Genomic DNA, 27,315 nt, shown 5'->3' with positions numbered 1-27,315 from the left:
CTGGTTTCATTTGTCTGTTCTGCTGTGGTTTTTATGTTTTTGTTTTTTAGTTTCTATACCATTTATTTCTGTTCTATTTCGAACCATTGTGTTTTTATTTTTATCTGTTTCCATATTTTTTTTATTCTTTTATTTCCTGGTTGACCCATTCATTGTTTAGTAGCATGTTATTTAGTCTCCATGTGTTTGTGGTATTTCCATATTTTTTTCTTGTGGTTGAATTCTAGTTTCACAGTGTTGTGGTCAGAAAAGATGCATGGTACAACTTCATTCAATCTTTTTTTAATTTTTTTTTATTTTTAAGATTTATTTTTTATTTGAGAGAGAGAGAAAAAGAGAGTGCAAGCAGGGGGAAGGGCAGAGGGAGAGGGAGGGAGAATTCCAAGCAACATTTCTGTTGAGCCCAGAGCTCACAACGGGGCTCAATCCTACAAACCATGGGATCATGACCTGAGCTGAAACCAAGAGTCGAACACTCAACTGACTGAGCCACCCAGGTGCCCCCAACTTCATTTAGTCTTTTGGAATTTGTTGAGGTTTGTTTTTTGGCGTAATATGTGACTTGATGTGGAGAACATTCCACATGCCCTTGAGAAGAGTGTATTTTACTATTTTATTATGGAATGTTCTGAATATATCTCTTACATCCATCTGGTCTAGTGTGTCATTCAAAGCCATTTTTTCCTTGTTGACTTTCTGTTTGGATGATATGACCATGTAAGTGGGATGTTAATGTCTCTTACTATTATTGCATTATAGGTTAGTTTCTTTATATTTGTTATTAACTGTTTAAAGTGCTCACATGTTGTGTAGGTAAATATTTACAATTATTGTATCTTCTTGTTGCGTTGTCCCCTTAACTGTTATATAGTGTCCTTCTTTCTCTCTTGTTTTAAAACAACAGTCATTGTTTTAAAGCCCATTTTGTGTGATATATTTATTGCTACTCTAACTTTCTTCTGACATCCATTTGCATAATAAACGTTTCTTCATTCTTTCACTTTCAATCTGCTGGTGTCTTTAGTTCTAAAATGAGTCTTGTAGGCAGCATATAGATGGGTCTTGTTTTTTTTATCCTTTCTGTCACCTTATGTCTTTTTTTAAGATTTTATTTATTTTAGAAAGAGAGAAAGAGTGCATGCAAGTTGGGGGGGAGGGGACGGAAGGAGAGGGAGAGAGAGAATCCGAAGCCGACTCAGCACTGAGCAAGGACTCTGACTCAGGGCTGTATCTTAGGACTGAGATCATGACCTGAGCTGAAACCAAGAGTCTGACACTTAACTGACTGAGCTACCCAGGTGCCCCGTGTCACCCTGCGCCTTTTAATTAGAGCGTTTAGTCCATTTACATTCAAAGTAATTATCGATATGTATTTATTGCCTTTTTATTACTTGTTTTATAGTTGTTTCTGAAGATTTTCTGTGATACATTCTCATCTTTTACTCCTTCGTGGTTTGTTGGTTTTATTTAGTGATATATTTGGGTTTCTTTCTCTTTTTCTTTGCATATCTATTAGTGATTTTTGGTTTATGGTTTCCGTTAGGTATATATATGACATCTACATGTAGCAGTCTGTATTAAATTGATGGTCATTAAAGTTCGAACCCATTCTTTACTCCTCCCATCCCCATGTTATAGGTATAGGGTGTCATATTTTACATTCTTTTTGTGTGTGTGTGAGATTCTTGACTGATTTTTTTATAGAAATATTCTTTTATACTGCCTTTGTGTTTCCTACCTTCATACTGTCATTTTTAGTTTATCCTTTCCACTCAAATAGTCCTCTTTAATATTTCTTGCAGAGCTTGTTTAGTGGTCATGAATTCTTTTAGATTTTGTTTGTGTGGGAAACTCTTGCTCTCTCCTATTCTGAATGATAACCTTGCTGGTTGAGTATTCTTGGCCACAGTTTTTTCCCATTCAGCACTGAATATGTCATGCCACTCCTTTCTGGCTTGGAAAGTTTGTGCTGAAAAGTCTGCTGATAGCCTTGGGGTTCCCTTTGTATGCAGCTAGTTTCTTTCCTCTGGCTGCTTTTAGTATTTTTTCTCTGTTACTATATTTTGTCATCATGATTATGATTCTCTTGATGTGGGTCTGCTTTTGTTGATTTTGTTGGGGGTTCTCTGTGCCTCCTAGATCTGGATTTCTGTTTCCTTTCCCCAGATTAGGGAAGTTTTCAGCTGTTGTTGCTTCAAATAAATTCTCTGCTTCCCTTTTTCTTCTTCTGGGACTCCTATATAGTGTTGTTATTGATGGAGTCACTGGGTTCCCTAAATCAGTTCTTGGTTTGCATAATTCTTTTTTCCCCTCTTTTGTTCAGCTTGATTACTTTTCACTACTGTCCTCTAGGTCATTCATTTGTTCCTCTCCTTCTTATAGACTATTGTCATTCCATCAAATGTGTGTCTTATTTTGTTTATTGAACCCTTTATCTCTGCTATGTTATTCCTTATCCCTGGGTTAATTGTTTCACTGATATCTTCCACTCTTTTGTCAAGACCAGTGAGTATCCTTATAATCATTGCTTTAAATTCTCTATCAAGCATATTACTTCTGTTTTGCCTAGATCTCCAGCTGTGGTTTTGTCCTGTTCTGTGGCCTTGTCCTGTTCTTTGATTTGGGACAAATTCCTCTGTCTTCTCATTTTGTTTCTGTACCTGTTTCTCTGTGTTAAAAGGTCAGCTGTGTCTTCTGTTCTTGACTGTAGTGGCTTTATGAAGAGGAGGTCCTATAGTGCTCTGCCGTGTAGTGTCCCATGTTCCCTAGGGCCTGTCGCTTCTGGGAGTTTCTCCAGTGTGTTCTGCATGTGCTCTGTTGTTGTGTGCTGGCTGCTGTATCCTCCAGGTCAGTTGTCTTGGAAGGCTCTCTTTGCCTGTTCTGGGCAGTGTTTTGTCCCTGGCCTGAATGTGGTACGTTTTTACTAGGTGTGCTCTGGTCTGCCTGTAAAATCAAACCTGTCATTGCTGCCACTGGAACCAAAAGCTCCCAGGTCTGGAGACAGGGTGTTGGCAAGGATTAGAGCTTGTCTTCTGGGGGAGCAGGCTCGCTGTGCTGGAAAAGAGGAAAGCTGAATGGGAAGGACCAATCTTCTGGAGTTCTGGGGCTGGGTGGGGAGTTTTGGTGTAAGTAATTTAGGTAGGGAGGGTGGGCGCTGCACTAGTTCCCACAGGTGACCCTGTGCTTATGCTGATGGGTGAGGGAGGGAAATGGCTCTTGCCATTTCTTTGTTCCTAGAGGGGTCTCTCTGAATGCAAAAGCTACCTCTCTGTGACACACTTTGAGTTGAGTTACCTTCCCACTGTGTGCCCCAGGTGCCAGATCCTTATTTCCACACTGTAAGTTTACAGGCTCTTTGTCCTGCCTTCTTTCCAAGAGAAGCTCCAGTGTCCTCCAAGCTCTCCCAGTCCTGCTGTTTATTTGGAATTGAAGAATCAGTTTGTGGAACAGAGATTCTGGGATTAACCAGAAAAGTATCCCACCTGCAAGGGGAAAGCAAGGAAATCCACGTGATTTGGATAAAAGAAAAAAAGTTAAATTTTATTCACGGGCAGAAGCAATGTGGTTACACATTGACTGTTCTCTTGGTTTTAATAAATGAAATTGTTCCTGCTGTGCATTAGTTATTCTGTCTTCAGAAAGTCCACACCTGGCAATTTTATTGATCAAGATGTTCGTTGCCGGGCGCCTGGGTGGCTCAGTGGGTTAAAGCCGCTGCCTTCGGCTCAGGTCATGATTCCAGCATCCCAGGATCGAGCCCCACATCGGGCTCTCTGCTCAGCAGGGAGCCTGCTTCCTCCTCTCTCTCTCTGCCTGCCTCTCTGCCTAGTTGTGATTTCTCTCTGTCAAATAAATAAAATATTAAAAAAAAAAAAAAGATGTTCCTTGCCCTGTTGATTTTACAGGTAATTGCTTGTAAAACAGTTGCTGCTTCTGGGTCAGACCAAGGGTCTTTTGGCCCAGTTCAGGATTATTAGATCATTAGCCATTTGATTTTTTGTTGTTGTTGTTGTTTTAAGATTTTTTATTTATTTATTTGACAGAGAGAGAGAGAGAGAGACAGTGAGAGAGAACAGCAGAGGGAGTGGGAGAGGGAGAAGCAGGCTTCCCACTGAGTGGGGAGCCTGATGCAGGGCTCCATCCCAGAACCCTGGGATCATGACCCTGAGCCCAAGGCAGATGGCCAGTGACTGAGCCACCCAGGTGCCCCTAGCTCTTTGTTTTGGAAGGGAAAGTGGAGTCTGTCTGTCTTTTTCCCTTCCTTCCTTCCTTTTTTTTTTTTTTTTTCTTAAGAATTTATGTATTTATTTGAGAGAAAGAGAGATAGAGTATGCATGAGAGCACAAATAGTGGAGACGGAGAATCAGGCTGCCCATTGAGCAGGGATCCTGATGCGGTGCTCGATCCCAGGACCCTGGGATCATGACCTGAGCCGAAGGCAGAGGCTTTAACCCACTGAGCCACCCAGGCACCCCAGCTGAGTACATTTTAAAGATTCAATTAGCCTTATTAAATGCTTCATGAATATGGCAGCATCCCATTGTTGCTGAGACCTGAAATCTGCCCTTTTGCCCTATGAAGCTGGTAGTTATATGCTTAGTACTCAAGGAGGAGGGGACATCCAGGGAGTATTATATCATAAATATCTTTGAATTTCTACTTGTACGTTTCTACTCCCGTGATTTCTCTGGTGCTTATCATTCACTTTAGTATTAACTATCAGTGAAATTTACAGGCAGTCATGAAACCCTTTAAGAATGGAGCAATCAGCATGTATTTAAGCCTTATTGAAACTATTCAGGCTATAGGTCAGCCTTCGGGGCTAAAGGTGAACATGTTTCTGCTTCTGTCCTTGATCACTTATCAAGCAGCCTGCATCCCCCGTTCCTGTAGCTAGTACTGGGGAAAAAAGAACAAAGTTAATAATTCTTGCAGGGCTGTAGAAGACTGTGCCTATGTGTGGCGTGTGGAAATACATGACAGAGTAGTTTAGTTTACATGAATAAAGAAGTATATGCCCAGATTCACAATCTAGCAAGTAGGGAGAATCCACAAAGAGCTACAGAAAGAGAAGTTTTGTTTTGTTTTGTTTTAAAGATTTTATTTACTTATTTGACAGGCAGCGATCACAAGCAGGCAGAGAGGCAGACAGAGAGAGGTGGAAGCAGGCTCCCTGCTGAGCAGAGCGCCCTATTCCAGGCTGGATCCCAGGACCCTGGGATCATGACCTGAGCCAAAGGCAGACGCTTAATGACTGAGTCACCCAGGTGCCCCAGAACTAAACTTTTTTAAGTGATATAGAGGTACCACAAATCTATAAGAGGAAGAAATAATCCAAAAGAAATTGAACAAATAATATATAGAGATTGTTCATAGAACAGGAAATAAAAATGAATTTAACTATGGGTTTATTAGTCTTCTCAGGCTGTCCTAACAGAATAATACAAACTGGGTAACTTTACAGAAATTAATTTTCTCATGCTTCTGGAAGGTAAAAGTCCAAGATCAAGGTGTCAGCAGAGTTGGTTTCTGGAGAGAACTCTGTATTTTTTATTCAGTTGACATTTCACATCGTATTAGTTTTAGATGTACAACAAAGTGATTTGATATGTGTATACTGCAAAATATTTGCCACAATAACTTAACATCTATCACATTGTTACAAAATTTTTTGAATACAAGTCTACTCTCGTAGCTGCTTACAAATATATAATACAGTATAATTAACTATAGTCAACTTGCTGTACATTACATCTCCCAGACTTATTTATCCTCTAACTAGGAGGTTGTACCTTTTGACCACCAGTACCTGTCTCCCCCACGCCTCTACTCCCCACCTCTGGCAACCACCAGTCTGTTCTCTGTATCTATGAGTTTAGCTCTTTTCTTTTTATAGATTCCAGATTGAAGTGAGGTAATACCGTATTTGTCTTTCTATGACTTACTTCACTTAGCACAGTGTTCTCAAGGTCCATCCATGTTGTTGCAAGTGGCAAAATTTCTTTCTTTTATAAGGCTAAATAATCTCTCCTGCGTGTGTACACACACACACAGGCACACAATTTCCGTATCGATTCATTCGTTGATGGATGTGTAGATTGTTTCCCTGTCTTAGCTGTTCTAAATACTGCTGCAGTGAACATGGGGTGCAGATATCTTTTCAAGATAGTGATTTCTTTCCCTCAATAAATACTCGGAATTAGAATTGCTGGTTCATATGGTGGTTCTGTTAAGTCTTTGAGGAAACTGGTGTTTTCCATAGTGGCTATACCAATTTACATTCCCAGCAACAGTACAGAAGAGTTCCCCTTTCTCCACATCTTCCCCAACACTTGCTGCTACTTGACTTTTTGGTAAAAGCTACTCAAGTAGATGTGGTGATATCTCATTGTGGTCTGCATTTGCCTTGATTTGCATTTCCCTGATGATTAGTGGGTGTTCGTACCTTTTCATCTACCTGTAGGTCATTTGTATGTCTTTGGAAAAATGTCTTTTGAGAGCCTCTGTCAAATTTTTAATTGGATCTTTTTTTCTATTGAGTCATATGAGTTCTTTGTATATTTTGGATATTAACCCCTTACATATGATTTGCAAATGTTCTCTCCCATTTCATATTGACTTTTTAGTTTGATCTAATCTCACTTGTGTAGTTTTGCTTTAGATGTCAAATCCAAAAAATCATCAGAAAGGAGGTCTATGAGCTTAATCTCTGTAGTGTCCTTCTTTACCTGTTGTTACAGTCCTTGTTTTAGAATTTATTTTGTCCAGTATATGTATTGCTACTCTGGCTCTGTCGTCAATTCTGTTTGTATGATAAATGCTTTTTTATCCCTTCATATTCAATCTGAATGTGTCTTTAGGTCTGAAATTTAGTCTCTTGCAAGCAGCTTGTAGGTGGGTCTTACCTTTTTATTCATTTCATCACCCTCTCTCTTGATTGGAGCATTTAGTCCACTTACAAAGTTTAGTCCATTTACAGTCAAAGTAATTATTGAAAGTTATGTAGTGATATTTGTCTTATGGTTGTTTTGTAGTTCATGTTCCTTTCTTCTCTGTTTGCTGGCTTTTGTTAGTGATATACTTGGGTTGCTTGGGTGGGTTTTTGAGGGGTTTTTTTTTGCATATTTATTACCAATTTTTAATTTTTGATTACCATTAGATTTATATATATCATCGTGTATAGAGGTCTATATGAAGTTGATAGTCACTTAAGTTTGAACCCATTCTAAACTTACTAAAATTTTTTTTTTAATTTTTTAAAAATTTATTTATTTGTTAGAGAGCGAGCGAGCAAGTGAGCACAGGCAGACAGAGTGGTAGGCAGAGGCAGAGGGAGAAGCAGGCTCCCCACCGAGCAAGGAGCCCGATGTGGGACTCGATCCCAGGACTCTGGGATCATGACCTGAGCCGAAGGCAGCCGCTCAACCAACTGAGCCACCCAGGAGTCCCCTTACTAAATTTTTTTATCTCCACCCCACCCCCCATGTTTTGGGTAATGATGTCATATTTTACATCTTTTTATTTTGTAAATCCCTTGACTGATTTTCATAGATATACTTAATTTTACTGCTTTTGTGCTTCCTACTTTTCTTACTCCTGTTAATGATCTTTCCTTTCTGCTCAGAGTCCTCTTTAACATTTCTTATAAGGCAGGTTTAGTGGTGATGAATTTCTTTAATGTTTGTCTGGGAAAGTTTATTTCTCCTTCTATTTTGAATGATAGCCTTGCTGAATAGAATATTTGGGGCTGCAGATTTTTTCTTTTAGCACTTTGAATATATCATGCCATTCCCTTCTGGCCTGCAAAGGTTCTGCTGAAAATCTGCTAATTGCCTTATAGGTTTCCCTTGTATGTAACTGTTTTCTTTTCTCTTGCTACTTTTAAGATTCTCTCTTCTTCACTACTTTTTTTACATTTAAATTATGTGTTTTGGTGTGGATCTCCTTGTGTTGATTTTGCTGGGGGAGTCTTTGTGCCTCCTGAATCTGTATTTTTGTTTTCTTTCCCTGATTCAGAAATTTTTCAGCTATTATTTCTTAAAGTAAAATTTCTGCTCCTTTTTCTGTCTCTTCCCCTTCTGGGATCCCTATACTGCAAATGTTATTATGCTTGATAATGTTGCTGAGTTCCCTTAGTGTATTTTTGTTTGTTATTATTATTTTTCTTCTTCTTGTTTAGCTTTATTGCTTTCCATTACTCCAGGTTGCTGATCTACTCTTCTGCTTCCTCTAGTCTACTATTTATTCCATGTAGGTGTATTTTTTAAAAAATATTTATTTGACAGAGAGAGATCACAAGCAGCAGGCAGAGAGGGGGAAGCAGTCTCCCTGCTGAGCAGAGAGCCCAATGCAGGGCTCGATCCCAGGACCCTGAGACCATGACCTGAGCTGAAGGCAGAGGCTCAACCCTCTGAGCCACCCAGGCACCCCATCATGTAGTGTATATATATATATATTTAAGATTTTTACTTGTTTATTTGACAGAGATCACAAGTAGGCAGAGAGGCAGGCAGAGGGGAGGGGGAAGCAGGCTCCCCACTGAGCAGAGAGCCCGATGCAGGGCTTGATCCCAGGACCGTGAGATCATGACCTGAGCCGAAGGCGGAGGCTTTAACCCACTGAGCCACCCAGGCACCCCTGAAACTCTCACTCTGCTCATGCATCATCTCCTAATCTTACTGAGCGTCTTTATGACCATTATTTTTATTGTTTAGTGAGATAAATAGCTTATTTCTGTTACATTGAGTTCTTTTTATGGGGTTTTATCTTCTTTATTTTGAATCATATTCTTTTGTTTCTCCATTTTTCTTTTACCTTATTAGTTTCTCTTATTAGATAAAACAGTTACCTCTCCCAGTCTTGAAGGAGAGGCCTCATTGAAGAGATGAAACTTACTGTTGAATCCTGCTTCAGGTCTCGGTTCTCTTCCAAACCTTTTTGATTATTCATGTAGCTTTGTTGTTGTTGTTCACTGTGGCTCTCAGTAGTTGTGTGTGCTGAGCCCCTTACAGTGTGTGATTTTCTTGTCAATGTGACGTGTAGAAATTGCTCAGCTGGTTTCTGGATTTCTTCCAGAGGTTAATGTTTCAGGAGCCTCCTATTTTGCTATCACAGACTAGAGCCTCCAGAACTCTCTTTTGACTGCCTTCTTTCTGTGTCTTCACATGGTCTATATTATGTGCATTCTCAGAGTGGAGGGAGTTTTGGTGTCTCTTACTACTTTTTTATGGACATTACCCTTTTGAATTATTTAACTTTAATTACCCCTTTAACACTTGGTCTCCAAATACAGTTATTTTGGTGTTAGGGCTTCAACATGTGAATTTTGGCAAAACAACTTAGTCCATAAAAATGTGAAAAGATATCCTCCCTGATAAGGATAAAATGTTAATTAAACTTAAAATTTTTACTTAGCAAAAGTTTAGTATCAACTAGATTTGTCAAGGTGAGGGAAAATATTTTCATACATTACTGGTGTTCATGTTAATTGGTATATGCTTTCTGAAGGGCAGTTCAGTAATATGCATCAACATTAAAATTAACCCTTAATGAAAGTTTTTGAAATACAATTTACATAATATAGTTCACCCATTATAAATGTATAACAATCATTTAAAAAAAAATAACAATGGGCATGTCAAGGTGGCTCAGTGAGTTAAGCCTCTGCCTAAGGCTCAGGTCATGATCTCAGGGTCCTGGGATCAAGCCCTGCATCTGGCTCTCTGCTCGGTGGGAGGCCTGCTTCCCCCTCTCTCTGCCTGCCTCTCTGCCTGCCTCTCTGCCTACTTGTGATCTCTCTCTCTGTCAAATAAACAAATAAAATCTTAAAAAAATAAAAATAACAATGAAGCTTTATTTTATTTTATTTTAAAGATTTTATTTATTGAGAGAGACAACATATGGTGGGAGAGGAAGGTCAGAGAGAGAAACAGACTGCCCCCCCCCCTCCCCCCCCGGACTTGATCAGGGAGCCTGATGCAGGGCTTGATCCTGGGACTCCAGGATCATGACCTGAGCGAAAGGCCGATGATTAACTGACTTAGACATCCAGGCACACCATTTCAATCATTTTTAGTAAATTTATTCGTTGTGTAACCATTACCATAATTGGATTTTAAAACGTTTTTATTATCCTAAAAAGACCCATGTGCTGTTTACAGTCAGTCCTTGCTCACACTCTCACATCACACAGGCAGTAACTGAAGTGCGTTGTATATGTGTAGATTTCCCTTTTCTAGAAAGTTGATGTATATGAGAATGTAATGTATTTTCTTATTTTGTCTGGTTTCTTTAACTTAGCATAATGTTTTGAGGTAAATCTGTGTTGTATCACTGATCAGTAGTTCCTTTTTATTCCTGAATTGTATTCCATTATATAGTTTTACCCCATGTTGTTTATCCATTCTCCACTTAATAAGTATTTGGGCTGTTTTCATTGTTGGGGCTGTTTATGATTTTTTTAAAAGATTTTATTTATTTATTTGACAGAGATCACAAGTAGGCAGAGAGGCAGGCAGAGGGGGAGGGGGAAGCAGGCTCCCCGCCAAGCAGAGAGCCTGATATGGGGCTCAATCCCAGGACTCTGGGATCGTGACCTGAGCTGAAGACAGAGGCTTTAACCCACTGAGCCACCCAGGCACTCCAACTTTTGCTAATTTTTATAACTGAGTTATTTGCCTTCCTAATATTGAGTACTAAGTTGTGAGAGTCTTTTGTATGTTTGTTAGAAGTCCTTTATCAGATTTATAATTTGTAAATATTTTCTCCCAGTGTAATTATTTTGGAATGTGTTTTCATTTTCTTTTCTTTTCTTAAAAGATTTTATTTATTTATTTATTTGACAGATAGAGATTACAAGTAGGCAGAGAGGCAGGCAGAGAGAGAGGAGGAAGCAGGCTCCCTGCTGAGCAGAGAGCCCGATGCGGAGCTCGAGCCCAGGACCCCGAGATCATGACCTGAGCCAAAGGCAGAGGCTTTAACCCACTGAGCCACCCAGGGGCCCCTGTGTTTTCACTTTCTTAAAAATGTCTTTTGCATAGCAAGGTTTTCAAGTTATAATGAAGTACAGTTTATGAATTTTTTTTCATCTAATGTTTGTTTTTGATGTCAAACTAGGAAATTTTTACTCAATCCCAAGTCACAAAGATTTTGTCCTGTGTTTCCTTAGAAGATTTCTATTGTTTTGGCTCTTACACTTTTGTAGTGATTAATTTTATTTAACTTTTATTACATATCATATAAGGCATGGATCTTAGTTCTTTTTCTTTTTGCATGTGGATATGTAAATGTATGAGTACGATTTTTAAAAAAGACTAGATTTACCCCATTGAGTTACATTGGCACCTTTGTCAAGAATCAGTTTACCATAAATACAAGGGTTTTCTTTTTGAACTTTCTATTTCATTGAGATACATGGCGGTCCTTATGCCAATAGCAGACTATCTGAATTACCGTAGTTTATAAATTTTGAAATCTTGTGGTGTAGGTTCTCTATTATCTTTCAAAAGTGTTTGGCTATTACAGGTTCTTTATATTTCCCCATAAAATTTAGGATTCTTTTGTCATTTTTTACAAGAAAGCCTGCTAGGATTTTACTAGGAATTTTTGTTGAATCTGTAGATCAATTTGGGTTGAAATGCCTTCTTAACAATATTGAGTCTAGGGGCGCCTGGGTGGCTCAGTGGGTTAAAGCCTCTGCCTTTGGCTTGGGTCATGATCCCAGGGTCCTGGGATGGAGCCCCGCATTGGGCTCTCTGCTCAGCAGGGAGCCTGCTTCCCTTCCTCTCTCTGCCTGCCTCTCTGCCTACTCGTGTTCTATCTGTCAAATAAATAAATAAAATCTTAAAAAAAAATATTGAGTCTACTATCCCTCCACTTATTTGAATCCTTATTTTCTCTTAGCATCCTTTTTTGGATTTTCTGGTACAGTCTTAAAAAATTTTTATTTATTTGAGAGAGAGTATAAGAGTGGGGGGAAGGGTCAGAAGAGGAAGTAGACTCCCCACTGACCAGGGAGCCTGATGTGGTGCTCTGTCTATCCCAGGACCCTGAGATCATGACCTGAGCTGAAGACAGACGCTCAACCTACTGAGCCACCCAGATGCCCCCAGGTCTTATACTATGTTGTTAAATTTATTTCTAGGTGTATTGTTTTTCATTCTGTTGTAAATCAAAGTGTTTTATTAGTGTTTTCATTTTCATAGTCTGCATATAGCATATAGAAATAGCATTGATTTTTGTGTATTAGTTTTGTATCAGTGACCTTCCCAAACCTGCTTATCAATTTTATAATATTTAGCCTTAAAATATTTTGTAAGGCACTTTATATTTTCTGCATGCAATTGTCAGACTTTTTCTTAAAAGATCAAATAGTGATGATCTCAAGACTGTGGCCTTGTGGTATCCTTTGCAAGTACAGTTGACCCTTGAACAAAATGGTTTAACCTTCATGGGTACACTTATATCCACCCCCCCAATAAATACAGTACAGTACTGTATTTTCTCTTATGATTTTCTCAATAACATTTTTTTCTAGCTTACTTTATTGTAAGAATACAGTATATAGTATATATATAACATACCAAACGTGTTAATCAATTGCATGTTATCAGTTAAGTCTTCCAGTCAACAGTAGATTATTAGTATTAGTTTCGGGAGAGTCCATAGTTACACACAGCTTTTCGACTGTGCAGGAATCAGCACAGTGGTTCGACTCTGTTGTTCGACTCTGACATGAAAGCATTATTCAGCAATACTACACAAATGAATGGGCAGGGGTGTGAATCAGTACTTTATTTACAAATTTACGTACTCTATATTTTGTAGGCAAACTGCAGGCTGTAGTTCTCTAATCCCTGTTTTATATACATAGTTATGTCATTTGCAAATAAACACCATTTGTGTGTGTTTCAGTTTATAATCCTTTCATATCTTGTCTTTTAACATTGGATAGAAAATACTGTAAAAGATAAATGAATAGTATAGGATCAGAAATCTTTGTCTTACTCCTTATCTTAGGGATAAAGAATTCAACATTTCACTGTTAAGAATAATGTTAACTGTAGAATCTTTTGTAAATGCTCTTTATCGCGATAAGGAAGTTCTCTTCTAATTTCCCATTGTTGAGTATTTTTTAAAAATCTGGAATGTTTGTTAAGTGCCTTTTTATTATTTATGATAAAACATCATCATTAGACTTTTGTTCTTTATTCTTTTAATAAGGAATATTATATTAATTGGCCTTTAGCTGTAAACCAATCTTGCATTCTTGGGATAAATTCCTTTCTTTTTTGTTAGTTGCTAAATATGGTTTGCAGTTTTTTTTTAAGTAAACTCTATCCCAACCTGGGGCTTGCACCAATGACTCCAAGATCAAGTCACATGCTTCTTCACTGACTGAGCCTGCGGGTGCCCCTGATTTGCTTTTTTTTTTTTTTTTTTTTAAAGTGACCTCTGTGCCCCAAATGGGGCTAGAACTCACTCATGACCCTGAGATCAAGAGTTGCATGCTCTATTGACTAAGCCAGCCAGGGTCTCCTGGTTTGCACCATTTTTTTTTTATTTTTTTTTTTAAGATTTGTACCTCTATTTTCATAGGTATTTTGGTCTCTAACTTTTATGGTGTCTTTTTCTAGTTTTAATACTGGGGCAGTACTGGCTTCATTGAATGAATTGAGAAATATTCCCTCCTTTATTTTCTGAAGGAGATTGTGAAGAATTGGTATTATTAAAACAAACAAACAGCTCACCAAAGAAGCCATGTAGCCCTAGGCTTTTCTTTTCTTTTTTTTTTTTTAAAGGTTTTATTTATTTATTTATTTGACAGAGAGAGCGATCACAGTAGACAGAGAGGCAGGCAGAGAGAGAGGGAGAGAGGGAAGCAGGCTCCCTGCCAAGCAGAGAGCCCGATGCGGGACTGGATCCCAGGACCCTGAGATCATGACCTGAGCCGAAGGCAGCGGCTTAACCCACTGAGCCACCCAGCCGCCCCCCAGGCTTTTCTTTTGAGGAATTTTTTTTAGACTCTGTTTCTAAGACTATGCCCATTTTCATCGTGGCTTCACGATGAAATTAAAATATTTTCTTTTGTGCATCTGGATTTTGAATAACATTTAGAACTTTTCTTTTTATCCAGCAGCATACCAGTCAGTTCTCAAACATTTCCATTGCTCCTCCTCCATCCACTCACCACTCTCTTCAGTGACTTTGTCTCTTACATTGCTACCAAGCAATGTAAGTCTTCTGAGTACATCTTCTGAAAAATCAAGGAAACATGATCCCCCCAACCAAGGAATATAATTTCCCAGTATCTGACTCTAAAGAAATGGAGATCTATGTTTTCCCTGATGGAGAATTCAAAATACGTGCAAGGAGGAAACTGCAAGAAAATGCAGATAGAGTGCAATGAAATTAATAAAGTGATATGCAAACAAAATGACACTTACTTCAGAGAGTTAGAAATAAGAACCAAAGAGAAATACTGGAACTTAAGAATACAGTTAAGTAATAAAGAGTGAAATACAGAGATCAGCAGTAGACTTGACCAACCAAATGAGATAAACTATAAACTCGAAGACAGGCCATTTCAAACCATTTAGTTAAAGAAGAACAAAGAAAGAAATTAAAATGGTTAAGAAAGCCTATATGAATTAAGGGAGACCATGAAGAAAAGCAATTTATATATCTTGTGGACTCCTGGAAGGAGAAGAGGTGGAGAAAGGGACAGAAAGCTTATTTAGAGAAATAATGACTGAGAACTCCCCAAATTTGAGGAACAATTTGGACAGTCAAATTTAGGAAGTTCATAGGTCCCTAGATTGAACCCAAGGAGATCTTCTCCAAGATGCATTATAGTAAAATGGTCTAATAACAAAGACAAAGAAAATTTTAAAGCAGGAAGACAAAGCCCTCTTCTACAAGGAAACATACATGAGGCTATCAGTGGATTTAACCATGTAGGCCAGGAAAGAGTGGGTGTATATATTCTAATGCTGAAAGAAATAAACTGCCAATAAGAATATATTATCCAGCCAAGCTTTGCTTCAGAAATGGGAGAGACTTTCCCAGATGAACAGCTGAGGGAATTCATTACCACTTCACCCGCCTTACAAGCAATGCTAGAAGGAGTTACTCAAGCTTAAATAAAATGGCACTAATTAATAATATGAAAAAATATGAAAATGTAGAACACATTCGTATAGGTACATATACACTCAAATTCCATTACTTGAATATTGTAATATGGTGCTGTTATGACCATTTGTTTTTAGTATAACTGTTAAAAGTATTAAAAAATAACCATGGTTACAATCATTTGTTAATGGATGCACATTAAAAAATGGTAAATGGTGACCTGAAAAATGAAATGTGTGTGCTCACTTTTGCAACACATATACTTAAAAATTGTCATGATTCAGAGAAGATTATCATGGTCCCTGCACAAAGGATGACACGAAAAATGAAATGTGTGCATGGGGATAAAAGAGTAGAGTTTGTATGCATTCTAAATTGATTTATCAGTGTAAAAGAGACTACTATATCTGTAGGTTGGTTTATGTAAACCTCGTGGTAACCAAACAGCAAAATCAATAATAGATACAGAAAAGATAGAGAAGGGAGTCAAAGCATAGTACCACAGAAAATCATCAATTCACTTTCAAATCATCAATTCACTTTCTTCCTTTTTAGGAAGAAAGGAACAGGGGTACTACAAACAGCCAGAAAACAATAAAATGGCAATAATAAGACCTTACCTATCAATAATTACTTTAAGTATAAATGGATTAAATTTTCAAATTGAAGGCATAGTGTTGCTGAAAGATTTTAAGAATAAGACCTAATTATATGCTGCTTATGAGAGACTTATCTCAGTATTAAGGACATATATAGGATAAAAGTGCAGTCAGATGCTTTACCACTGAGCTATACCCCCTATATAGGATAAAAGTGAAGGAATGGAAGAAAATGTTCCATGCAAGTGAAAACCAAAATATAAGGTAACTGTACTTATAATAGAAAAAATATACTTTAAGTGGAAAGCTTTAACAAGAGAAGGTCAGTTCATCAAGAGGCATAATAATTGTAAATATACATGCAACATTGGAGCTTCTCAGTATATTAAAAGAATAGCAGATATGAATGGAGAAATAGATGGAAATACAATAATAGTAATGGACTTCATTACCTCTTTTCAACATGGATAGATCATCCAGATAGAAAATCAGCAAGGAAACACTGAACTTGAACTATCCTTTAGAAGAAGTGGACCCCCTTCTTTCAGTTTCCCCTATAATTAGTATCTTGTATAGGTGTATGGTACTTTTGTTATAATTGATGAAGCAACGTTGATATATTATTAATTGAGGCTCATAATTTACATTTGGATTCACCCTTAGTGTTGTATAGTTGTATGCATTTATAAAATGCATAATGTCATGTGTCAGACAGCATCATGTTACTCCATTAGAAGATCACACAGAATAGTTTTACTGCCCTAAATACCCCCTGTGCCCCAACTGTTCACCTCTCCCTCCTATTCCATGGCATCCATTGATAACTTCGTTGTCTTAATGGTTTTGTTTTTACACAGTGTCCTGTAGTTGGAACTATACAGTATGTAGCCTCTTCAGAGTGGCTTTATAAAAAATTGTCCCAGGATTTGTTTTAATCAGCTGTGGTAAGACACAGCCACAGAGATGACTGTCGGGAAGGGAGTTGTTTTTATACTTACAGGAGGTACAGTGTGCAACATAGGCTTACACGGGGAAGCACCAGCCTCTGTTTTGAGGTAGAACAAGGGGGAAAAAATGGACAAGAGACTTTACTGTGATTTCTGCAGAAAGGAATGGGTGGGATAGGGTAAGCAGGCTTAGGATTGATTAGTTTTGAACAATCTCAGAAGGCTTTGTGGCAAAGTGTTGTCCCTAGTTGATAGTATATGGCTCTGGGGTGATTTGGGCAAGGGAATAGTGGCCCTGAGTATGAGCCCAGTAAAGGAGGTTCAAGTTTGTGCTCTGGTTGGTTGGTTTGCATGTGAAAGGCATACTCCCAGGTAAATTTTTACTATCTGTAAGGAATTGGTTACCTTAGGAGACACAGGTAGCCACAGAGACACACACTCTCCAGAGTCTGTAAATCTCCTGGTACGAAAGAATAAGAAATACAGGGAAAAAAAAGGTACTTATTTCATTCACTACACAGTATGCATTTAAGCTTCCTCCATGTGTATTTGTGGCTTAGTAGCTTAATTTTTTAAAAATCACTGCACAATAATCCACTGTATAGATGTATAGCAGTTTGTCTTCATCTTTTGAAGACATTTTAAGGACCTCTTGGTTGCTTCCAGTTAGAGAAAATTAAGAATATGCTATGAACATCCTAGTGTGGATTTCTGTGGACATAAGTTTTCTACTTATTTGGGTAAATATATAGGAGAAAGATTGCTAGTTCATATGGTAAGAGTAAGTTTTGCTTTGTAAAAAACTGCCCAGTTCTCTTCCAAGGTAGTTGATCCATTTTTCATTCCTACTAGCAATGAATAAATGTTCTTTTGCTAGACGTCTTTGTCAGCATTTTGGATTTTTGCCATTTAGATAGGGGTATAGTGGTAGTTCATTATTTTAATTTGAAATTTCCTAATTGCTCTAAGATGGTAAGCATCTTTGCATAAGCTTATTTGCTATCTGTATATATTTCTTAAATATTTTATTTATTTATTTGATGGAGAAAGAGCACAAGTAGGCAGAGTGGCAGGCAGAGAGAGAGGGAGAAGCAGGCTCTCCTCTGAGCAGGGAGCCCCATGCGGCACCCTGTGCTATCTGTATATCTTCCGTGAGCAGTCTTCAGATCTTTTCTGTTTTCAGTTGGATTGTTTGCTTTCTGTTAGGTTCTAAGAGTTCTTTGTATATTTTAGATTCAAGTCATTTATCATATATATATTTTCCAAATAATTTTCTCCTACCCTGTGGCTAGTCTTTTTATTCTCTTGAGTGTTTTTTGCACAGCAGAAAATTTTAAAGACAACTGACTTACGAGGTTTTATTTTTCACGGACCATGCTTTTGGTTTCTTAAGAAATCATTCCCAAGCCCAAAGTTACCTAGATTTTCCTCTGTTTTATCTTCTAGAAGTCCTTTAGTTTTGCATTGTACATTTAGGTTTGTGATGAATTTTGAGTTTTTTAAGAAGTTTGAAGCCTGTCCCTGTATTCATTTTCTTAATGTGGATATCCAGTTTTTCCATCTGCATTTGTTGAATGACACCTTTCCTCATTGAATTGTATTTGTTCCTTTGTAAAAGATCAGTTGGCTCTATTTGTACGGATTTATTTCTGAGCACTCTGTTCTGTTTCATTGATTTGTCTGTTCTTTTGACAGTACATAGTCTTGATTACTTTATCTTTGTAGTAAATCATGAAGTCCGTGTTAGTGCTCCAACTTCTTTATCTTCAGTATAGTGTGGACTTAACTTTGGGTCATTTGCCTTTCCATATGAACTTCAGAATCAGTCAACATCTACATAATAATGTGCTGAGATTTTGGCGATATAGTAATGATTTTATAGCTCAAATTCGGAATAACTGTCATCTTGACAATACTGAGTGTTCCTATCTATGGATATGGAATATTGCTTCATTTATTTAGTTCTTTGATTTCTTTCATCAGTTTTTTAGTTCTGTTATACATATTTTTTTAGATTTATTCCTTATTACTTTTTTTTCTTTTAAAGATTTTATTTATTTATTTAACAGACAGAGATCACAAGTAGGCAGAGAGGCAGGCAGAGAGAGAGAGGAGGAAGCAGGCTCCCTGCTGAGCAGAGAGCCTGACCTGGGGCTCGATCCCAGGACCCTGAGATCCTGACCTGAGCCAAAAGCAGAGGCTTAACCCACTGAGCCACCCAAGTGTCCCTTCATAGCATTTTCTTATAATACTTCTAATTTCTGTGATGTCTGTAGTCAGGCACTTTTTCATTATGGATTTTAGTAATTTTAACCTTTTCCTTTTTTATTTTCATGATCATTTCAGATAAACATTTCTAATTTTGTTGATTTTTTTTTTTTAAGATTTTATTTATTTATTGGACAGACAGAGATCACAAGTAGGCAGAGACACAGGCAGAGAGAGAGAGGAGGAAACAGGCTCCCTGCTGAGCAGAAAGCCCTATGCGGGGCTCGATCCCAGGACCCTGAGATCATGACCTGAGCCGAAGGCAGAGGCTTTAACCCACTGAGCCACCAGGAGCCCCTTGTTGATCTTTTAAAGAAACATAGTTTCGTTTTATGTATGTTCTTTATTTTTTTTCCTATTCTTTCATTTTTTTTCCACTTATTCTTTATTTCTTTAATTCCTTTTGTCTCAAGTTTTTCTCCTTAGTTTCTTAAAGTGCAAAGTAAGGTTATTCCTTTGGGATCTTTTAAAAATATTGGCAGTTACAGGTATAAATATACCTTTATGCAATGGTTTATATGCATCTCTTATGTTCACTTTCATTCATCTGAAAGTATTCTAATTTTCCTCATGATATTTTCTTTGACATTTTAGTTAAGAGTGAGTTGTAGGGACACCTAAGTGGCTCAGTCAGTTAAGCATCTGACTCTTGGTTTTGGCCCAGGTCATGATCTCAGGGTTGTGGGATCAAGCCCTGCTCTGGCTCCGCACTAGTGGGGAATTTGCTTGGGAGTCTCACTCTCCCTCTGCACCTCCCCCAGTGCTCTCTCTCTAAAATAATTTTTTAAAAGATTTTATTCATTTATTTGACACAGAGAGATCACAAGTAGGCAGAGAGAAAGGGGGAAGCAGGCTCCCCGCTAAGCTAAGCAGAGAGCCCCATGTGGGGCTTGATCCCAGGACCCTGAGACCATGATCTGAGCTGAAGGCAGAGGCCTAACCCTCTGAGCCACCCAGATGCCCCCAAAATAAATAAATATTTTTTAAAAAAGTAAGTTGTATACATTCCACATAGTTGTGATATTTGTTTTTTTTCACATTTTTGTTATTGACTTCTAATTCATTATTAGAATATATTTTGTATGATTTTAATTTCTGTAAATTTATTGAGACATGGCCTAAGATATGTTCTAAGATGTATTCTATCCTGGAGAATGTGTTGTGTACTTGAGAAGAATGTGTATTTTGCTATTATAGATTAGCGTTTTTATTGACGTCTTTGATCTGGGCGGTTTATAGTCTTGTTCATGTCTTCTGCTTTTTGTTGAACATCTTCCTAGTTCTTCTCGCCATTATTAAAAGTGGTTTGAATGTTCTTAGTTCTGTTAAATTGTCAGTTGTTACTGACAATATTTTGTAACTGTGTTTTTAGGTGCGTTCTTCGTCACTGAAGCATTTTTATGATAGCTTTAAAATACTTGTAAGATAATTCTAACATCTGTGTACATCTTGTTAGTGTGTTTTGGTGGTCTTTTCTCATTTAAGTTGAATATTCCTCATTCTTGCTAGGATGAGTAAGTTTTGATTGTACTCTGGTAATTTGGTGTTATGACATTCTGGTTTCTAGGTAGATGTTACTTGGTGAGCTGGAATTTAGTCATGGCTCTATTCACACACGCAGTTTGTGGAGGCCACCACTCGGTGGAAGGGGAAAAGGCGTCTGTTCCTGCTGTGTTGAGAGTGGTAGTGTCTGATTATACACTGCTTATTCAGATGCCTGTCAACTAATAGAAGGTGGAACACCAGCTAGTAAGTGCCAGGTCACAATGATAGTCAAGGCCCTGATCATACTCATACCTTCCCAGTGCACCTGTCCACCAGGAGAAGATGAGGTGGGTTTTATTTCTGGGCTATGATGTTTGTGTTCCACTCACATCTTTGTAGGGTCCGCATTATTGATGTGTCAGGATTGGCAGTTGGGTTTCTGCTCATACAGCAACTGAATGTACCCATTGTTGGGGAGAAGGGACATTGCATCTTTATTCCTGGGCTGAGATGGGGCTGACAGATAACTTACTGGCTGACAGATAACGTACTGGCAAGGGAGTGGTGCTCGTGGTTGGTGTGCAGAATGGTGTGGGAGACAGGAGGCATTTCTCTTTGTACCATTCAGGTAACACAGAGTTGGCATTGTCCAAAGGGCTTTTTGTTCTGGAGGCCACAACGTTTTCAACCCTTGTCTGAGGAAAACAGCCATATCATGGATGTTTTTTGTTTTCTTGCTATTAGGGCGTGATTTGTTTTTTTGGTAATTGTTTACATCTGGTGACCTTAACCAATCTGCAGCTTTCTCTGGTACTCAGGTCTGAAGCCAAAAAACAAAAACAAAACCCAACTCTCCTCCAAGGAAGTTACCACTGGGCTGGGTTATTCCTTAAGTCCCAAAGTCCAGAAACAATTTGCCCCCAGTTCTCAGTTTCAGATTCTTCTTATGTTTGATTCATGTACTTATCCTCATGGACTTTATGTCTAATAAGTTGGGAGGAATGGGGCAAAATATGTTGACTCCATCATCTTCAGAACGTTTTGGTTTATCTTTACTCTTTTGCATGTAGGATTTTTGTGGTTTTTTTTTTTTTTCCTCCTGCTGTTAAGATTCTTCTGTTATGGGGGCACCTGGGTGACTCAGTCATTGTGTCTGCCTTTGGCTCAAGTCATGATCCCGGGGTCCTGGGATCGAGCCTCACAGGGAGCCTGCTTCTCCCTCTCCCACTCCCCCTGCTTGTGTTCCCTCTCTTATCTGTCAGATATACATAAAATATTTTAAAAAAAATTCTTGTTATTACTGATTTTAATCCATTTGGTTATGATTGCTTTGGTGTGATTTGCTTGGATGAGCTGAACTTCCTGGCTGTGCTCACCCAGGAATTAATAGTTTTCACCAAATTTGGAAAATTTCTTTAAATGTCTTTTGTGGTCCTGCTCGTTCTATTCGCTCTCTTCCAGAGATCCCGATTACAATAATGAGGTTGACTGCAGTTATTCCATAGTTTTGTTACCTGATTTACTTTTCTTAGTCTGATTTTCTGTTTCAACTAGTTTTTGGTGCTGTGTTCTCAAGCTTACTGTTTTTTCATAGCGTCTACTCTATTAATCTCATTGACTATATATTTCAATCTTAGACATTTTTTAACCTCTAGAATTTTGTTTAGGTCTATTTAATATCGTCCACATCTTAACATAATCTCTTCTTCCTTGTTGGGCATGTGAAATAGATGGTTGTAGTGACAGTATCTATTGCCAAATATAAAATCTAGCAGATCAAATATAAAATCATTTTGTCATTTCTGGATGTTTCTATCGATTTTTCTCATAGTACTCACGTATTCCTGCAATTTTACACTCCTGTTTTGTTTCCGACCAGTCATACATTGTAAAATTTGCTTTCTATGTGCTTGGTATTTTTATGTTTCTAGAAATATACTGAAGCTTTGTTCTGGAATATAACTATATTACCTGGTAACAGTTTTTTCCTATTAAGATTGTCTTTAAACTTTATTAGGTGGGACCAGAGAGCCTTTAGTACTAACTTGCTTCTCTATTGAGGCAATAATTTTCAAGTCATCTAACCAGTGCCCTTTATATCATGAAATTTATTGCTCTGGATGACTGGGACACAAACTATTCCTGGCTATGTGAGCTCCTAAGGGTTACTTGTGCTTTTTCTAAGCATTTCTTTGCTGGCTTCGGGTGGTTACCTCCATGCACTGATGAAGACTTGCTCTAGTACTCAGGCCTGCAAACTAGCTTTCTGTGCCTCCCTGGACTCTCATCTCCATCTTGGCATCACGACGCTCCCCCTGTATTCCTCCTTCCTGTGCTGAGATGTGGAAATGTCTACTAGGAAGTAAGTAGAGTCAAAAATACAGATATCACATTTGTTTACACTTGGTTAGGTGTTTCTGCTGTCCATTGTTCAATATCAGAAAACTGTTGTTGCTTGTATTTTATCTGTGTTACTTGGGCAGGAAGGTAAATCCAGTCTATTCTCCCATTTTGACTGCAAACAATATATTTTTTAAAGTTCTGTTCTTAAAAATTGTTAGGAACACAAAAATTCCATACATTCTTCTCCCAGTTTGCATAATATTAACATATTACATTACTATAATATAGTGATCAAAATGAGGACATTAACATTGGCATAGTACTGTCAATTTAAGTACTGGCTTTTTTTTTTTTTAAAGATTTTATTTATTTCATTTTATGTTAAAGATCTTACTTATTTGACAGAGACACAGTGAGAGCCGGAACACAACCAGTGTGAGTGGGAGAGGGAGAAGCAGGCTTCCCACTGAGGAGGGAACCCCATGCGGCACTCCATCCCAGGACCCTGGGATCATGACCTGAGCCTAAGGCAGACACTTAATGACTGAGCCACCGAGGCATCCCAAGATTTTATTTATTTTAAAGATAGGAGAGTGGGGGGAAGAACGGAGGGAGAGGGACAGACAGACTCTGTGCTAAGCACAGAGCCCAAAGTGAGGTTCAACTCCATGACAGAGATGATGACCCTGAACTAAAATCAAGAGTTAGGTGCTTAACTGACTGAGCCATCCCCGCGTTCCTAAAGTACCAGCTTTATTTGAATTTCACCAAACCTTCTCCACTGATGTCCCAAAGATCAAATCCAAATTCCTGCATTGTATTTAGTTGTCAAACATCCTCAGTCTCTTCCAGGCTTTTGGGAGTTTTTCATTCTACCCTTGCCACTCATGACCTTGAAAGGTCATGGATTTCTGAAGTACTGGGTAAGTTATTATATAGAAAATTCTTCATTTTCAGTTTATCTGCAGTTTCCTCATGATTACATTATGGTAATGCTTTTTTTTTTTTAAGATTTTATTTATTTAAGAGAGAGCATGAGAGAGAGCATGAGAGGCGGGGAGGGTCAGAGGGAGAAGCAGACTCCTTGCTGAGCAGGGAGCCTGATATGGGACTCGATCCCAGGACTCCAGGATAATGACCTGAGCTGAAGGCAGTCGCTTAACCCACTGAGCCATGCAGGCACCCCCCCTTTTTTTTTTAACTAATTAAAAAATCATATTTACTGGGGCGCCTGGGTGGCTCGGTGGGTTAAGGCCTCTGCCTTCGGCTCGGGTCATGATCCCAGGGTCCTGGGATCGAACCCCGTATCGGGCTCTAGAGCTCAGCGGGGAGCCTGCTTCCCTTCCTCTCTCTCTGCCTGCCTCTCTGCCTACCTGTGATCTCTGTCTGTCAATTAAATAAATAAAATCTTAAAAAAAATCATATTTACTTTAGAAGCATTCAGAATGTCAACAAAACAGCTGCAACTTTTTTTTTTTTTTTTTTGGAATTAAAGTAGTACTCAGTTAACAGAACAATAATTATTTTGTAGAAGCTGCATCAGAGACAACTGAAGATGAAAAACTACCATCCCCATATATAACTGATTTGTGCTGTGCACGAACAAGAACCTGCTTTAAGTTTCCATGCCGATTTTACAACCCTCGTACTGTACCAGGCAAGGTTAGTGGCTATTAAAAATACCACCAGGACAGGGCTATCTAAAGACACATTTGATAGTGTGTTAACTATATAAAAAAAGACACTGTACAGTTTAAAAACAAATCTTAACACAGCCTTACATTAAATCTTTTTTTTAAAGGACTGAGTTGTATACAGGGGGGTTAAATGCTTTATAGACAAAAAAAACTGCTAGAGCCACCTTACTCATCATCATCATTATCGTCATTTGCCCCCTCCTCCTCTTCATCTTCCTCATCTTCCTTCTTTTTCTTGCTCTTTTCAGCCTTGACAACTCCCTTCTTTGCCGCATCAGGCTTTCCTTTAGCTCGGTATGCAGCAATGTCCTTTTCATGTTTTTCCTTCAGCTTAGCAGCCTTCTTGTCATAAGGCCGCTTGTTCTCTGCAGCAGTGTCATTCCACATTTCTCCCAGTTTCTGTGCAGCATCACCAACGGATAGGCCAGGATGTTCTCCTTTTATTTTGGGGCGGTCCTCAGAACAAAACAAGGAAAAGGCCGAAGGAGGCCTCCTGGGTGCATTGGGATCCTTGAACTTCTTGTTTCCCCTGGAGGGGGGACAGAGGTTTTCATTTCTCTTTCCTAACAGGCCTTGTCCGCCTTTGCCATCTCTTCAAATTTCCTTTCTCTTCCACCTTTCTGAGCGCTTCTTAGAAAACTTTGAGAAGCTGACTAAAGCACCTGGGTGCTTCTTTTTGTGCTCCTCTTGGCAAGTCGGCACAAAGAATGCATATGATGACGTTTTGTCTCTTAGAGTCTCCTTTGCCCATGTTTACTTTCCTCAGTGAGGCACAGAGTCACCCAGTGCCCAACTGGCTCTCACTTGATCCAGCGGGTCTTTTTTTTTTTTCTTACTTAAGTCAGAATACTACTCCCGTGGTAAGCCCTTCTTAGTGCCTCACTCTGGGTAGTATATATGCCCATGTCTTACTACTGGTGATCATTTCAAAAAGGTTGTATATGGAATGTTTTCTCCTTGTAATATATCCTATATATATATATATATATATTCCAATATATATATTTGGGATAGATACTTTGATGTAATTCTAATGGCTTGTTTCTCTTTAAACTTTTGCCTTTATGTTTTGGTATCCATCAATGAATTTTGTATGTAATTATTACTATTATTACAGTGTTTTCCTATCTCCCTCATTCCTTTTACATTTATTAATTAGAATTCTTCACCACTAAATGGAAAAAGGATTCCATTATTGGAAGCTAATTTCAGGGTTCACTGCAACAATAAACAAGATAGTGGGTGGAACATTCTCTTGTATTTGGGAGAAAAAACCCAAAAACTTGTATGTAGACTAGGGAAAATGTGAAAAGGATAAAGTACATGAAAATGGAAAGAAATGAAGTAGCCAAAAAAAAAAAGTTAATAGCAATAATTACATTATGGTTTATTGTATCAGCACTCTGTGAAATGACAGGAGTTCTTAACAAAGTCCAAAGAAAAATGTTAATGTAATGTGACCAAAATATAGCTGTAATTATAAATAAGACATAATAAGGATATCTTGTATTTATCAAATTTTCATTTACTTATTAATCATTTCAAAAAGTAAGTGCCAAGATACATGGTTATTTTGTTTCTGTCAAATTTTATGTAATAAAAATTTTATGTATATGTAATTTGTTCAGGTCAGCGAAAAGGAAAATTATAAAATACACAAAGGCGTATAAGGCAAGTAGTTCTAAAGTATTAACAATAAGAGAGAGTAATCAGCATTGATGGTAACTCAGAATAACCAATTTTAGTATATGTGCTGCCGAAGCGAGCATGGTAACTCAGAATAACCAAATAAGATGGAATCAAAGAGCAAATCAGCAGTGTGATCACATTATAACCCAGTAAATAGGACTGTAATAGAATAGAGTTGAACTGGTGCCTGGGTGGCTCAGTCCGTTAAGCATCGCCCTTAGCTCAGGTCATGATCCTAGGGTCCTGGGATCGAGTCCCACATTGGGCTCCCTGCTCCATGGGGGAGCCAGCTTCCCCTTTGCCTTTCTCTGTCTCTCATGAGTAAATTTTTTTTTTAATCTTAAAAAAAAAGGTTGACCTATTTAAAGACATTAAATAGCATATATCCTAATAAAAAGATTAACAACAGAGACTCATTCTTATTTTGTAGCATGATATATCTACCAAATGTGTGTGTATGTATGTGTATACACACATACTTTATGTATACGTGTGTACATATATGTGTGTCTATGTGTGTGTATATATCTGTGTGTGTGTGTATATATATACACACATATATATATATGTGTGTGTGTATATATATAGATTAAATATTTTATTTACTTACTTGAGAAAGAATGAGTAAGCAGGAGAGAAAGCACTGGGGAGAAGGAGAAGCAGATTCCCCACTGAGCAAGAAGCCCAGTCCCAGGACCCTGAGATCATGACCTGAGCCAAAGGCAGATGCTTAACTAACTGAGCCACCCAGCCACCCCTAAGTGTATATTTTTTAAAATTGCTAATTTAAATAAAATACTGATTAGGAATATTTAAAGCAAAACAACTCAATATATCCAATAAGAATATTGCTGGGTCATGCAAAAACTTTAGAGTACAAAAATTCTGGGGAAGACCAGTTTGAAAAACTAAAATCTCCGTAATGGTGACATAACTGTATCTAACAATAGGTAAATTTTCTTATAAACATCTAATAACCAGTGGCTCATAATTAACATTAACTGCATAACCAGGTCAACTCTCCTGGCTAAAGAAAGCGATGATGGACAATTAAGAATTGCAATTTTATCTCTGTTCACTAATTTTTTTCTTTTGCTTTTCCTTTCCTTTCTAAAATCAAAGTTCTATTGATTGTTAAGCTGCCACAACCCAGCA

The 27,315-nt window shown here is 38.1% G+C and overlaps 1 long non-coding RNA gene and 1 pseudogene across 2 annotated transcripts in view; one reads left to right on the top strand and one right to left on the bottom strand.

Moving 5' to 3' along the window:
• The window catches only part of LOC308358051, a 53,770-nt gene that overhangs the window by 4,452 nt on the left and 22,003 nt on the right, over positions 1 to 27,315 (top strand). The window lies entirely within an intron of this gene.
• LOC308358050 (high mobility group protein B1-like) lies at positions 24,637 to 25,222 on the bottom strand (annotated as a pseudogene). The gene has a single exon. The product of its transcript is annotated as a high mobility group protein B1-like (transcript).

Source organism: Martes martes, assembly GCF_963455335.1.
Source record: "Martes martes genome assembly, chromosome: 17".
Lineage (NCBI taxonomy): Eukaryota > Metazoa > Chordata > Mammalia > Carnivora > Mustelidae > Martes > Martes martes.
Note: the sequence above shows the minus strand (reverse complement) of the source record. Positions and strands in the feature narration are given on the sequence as shown.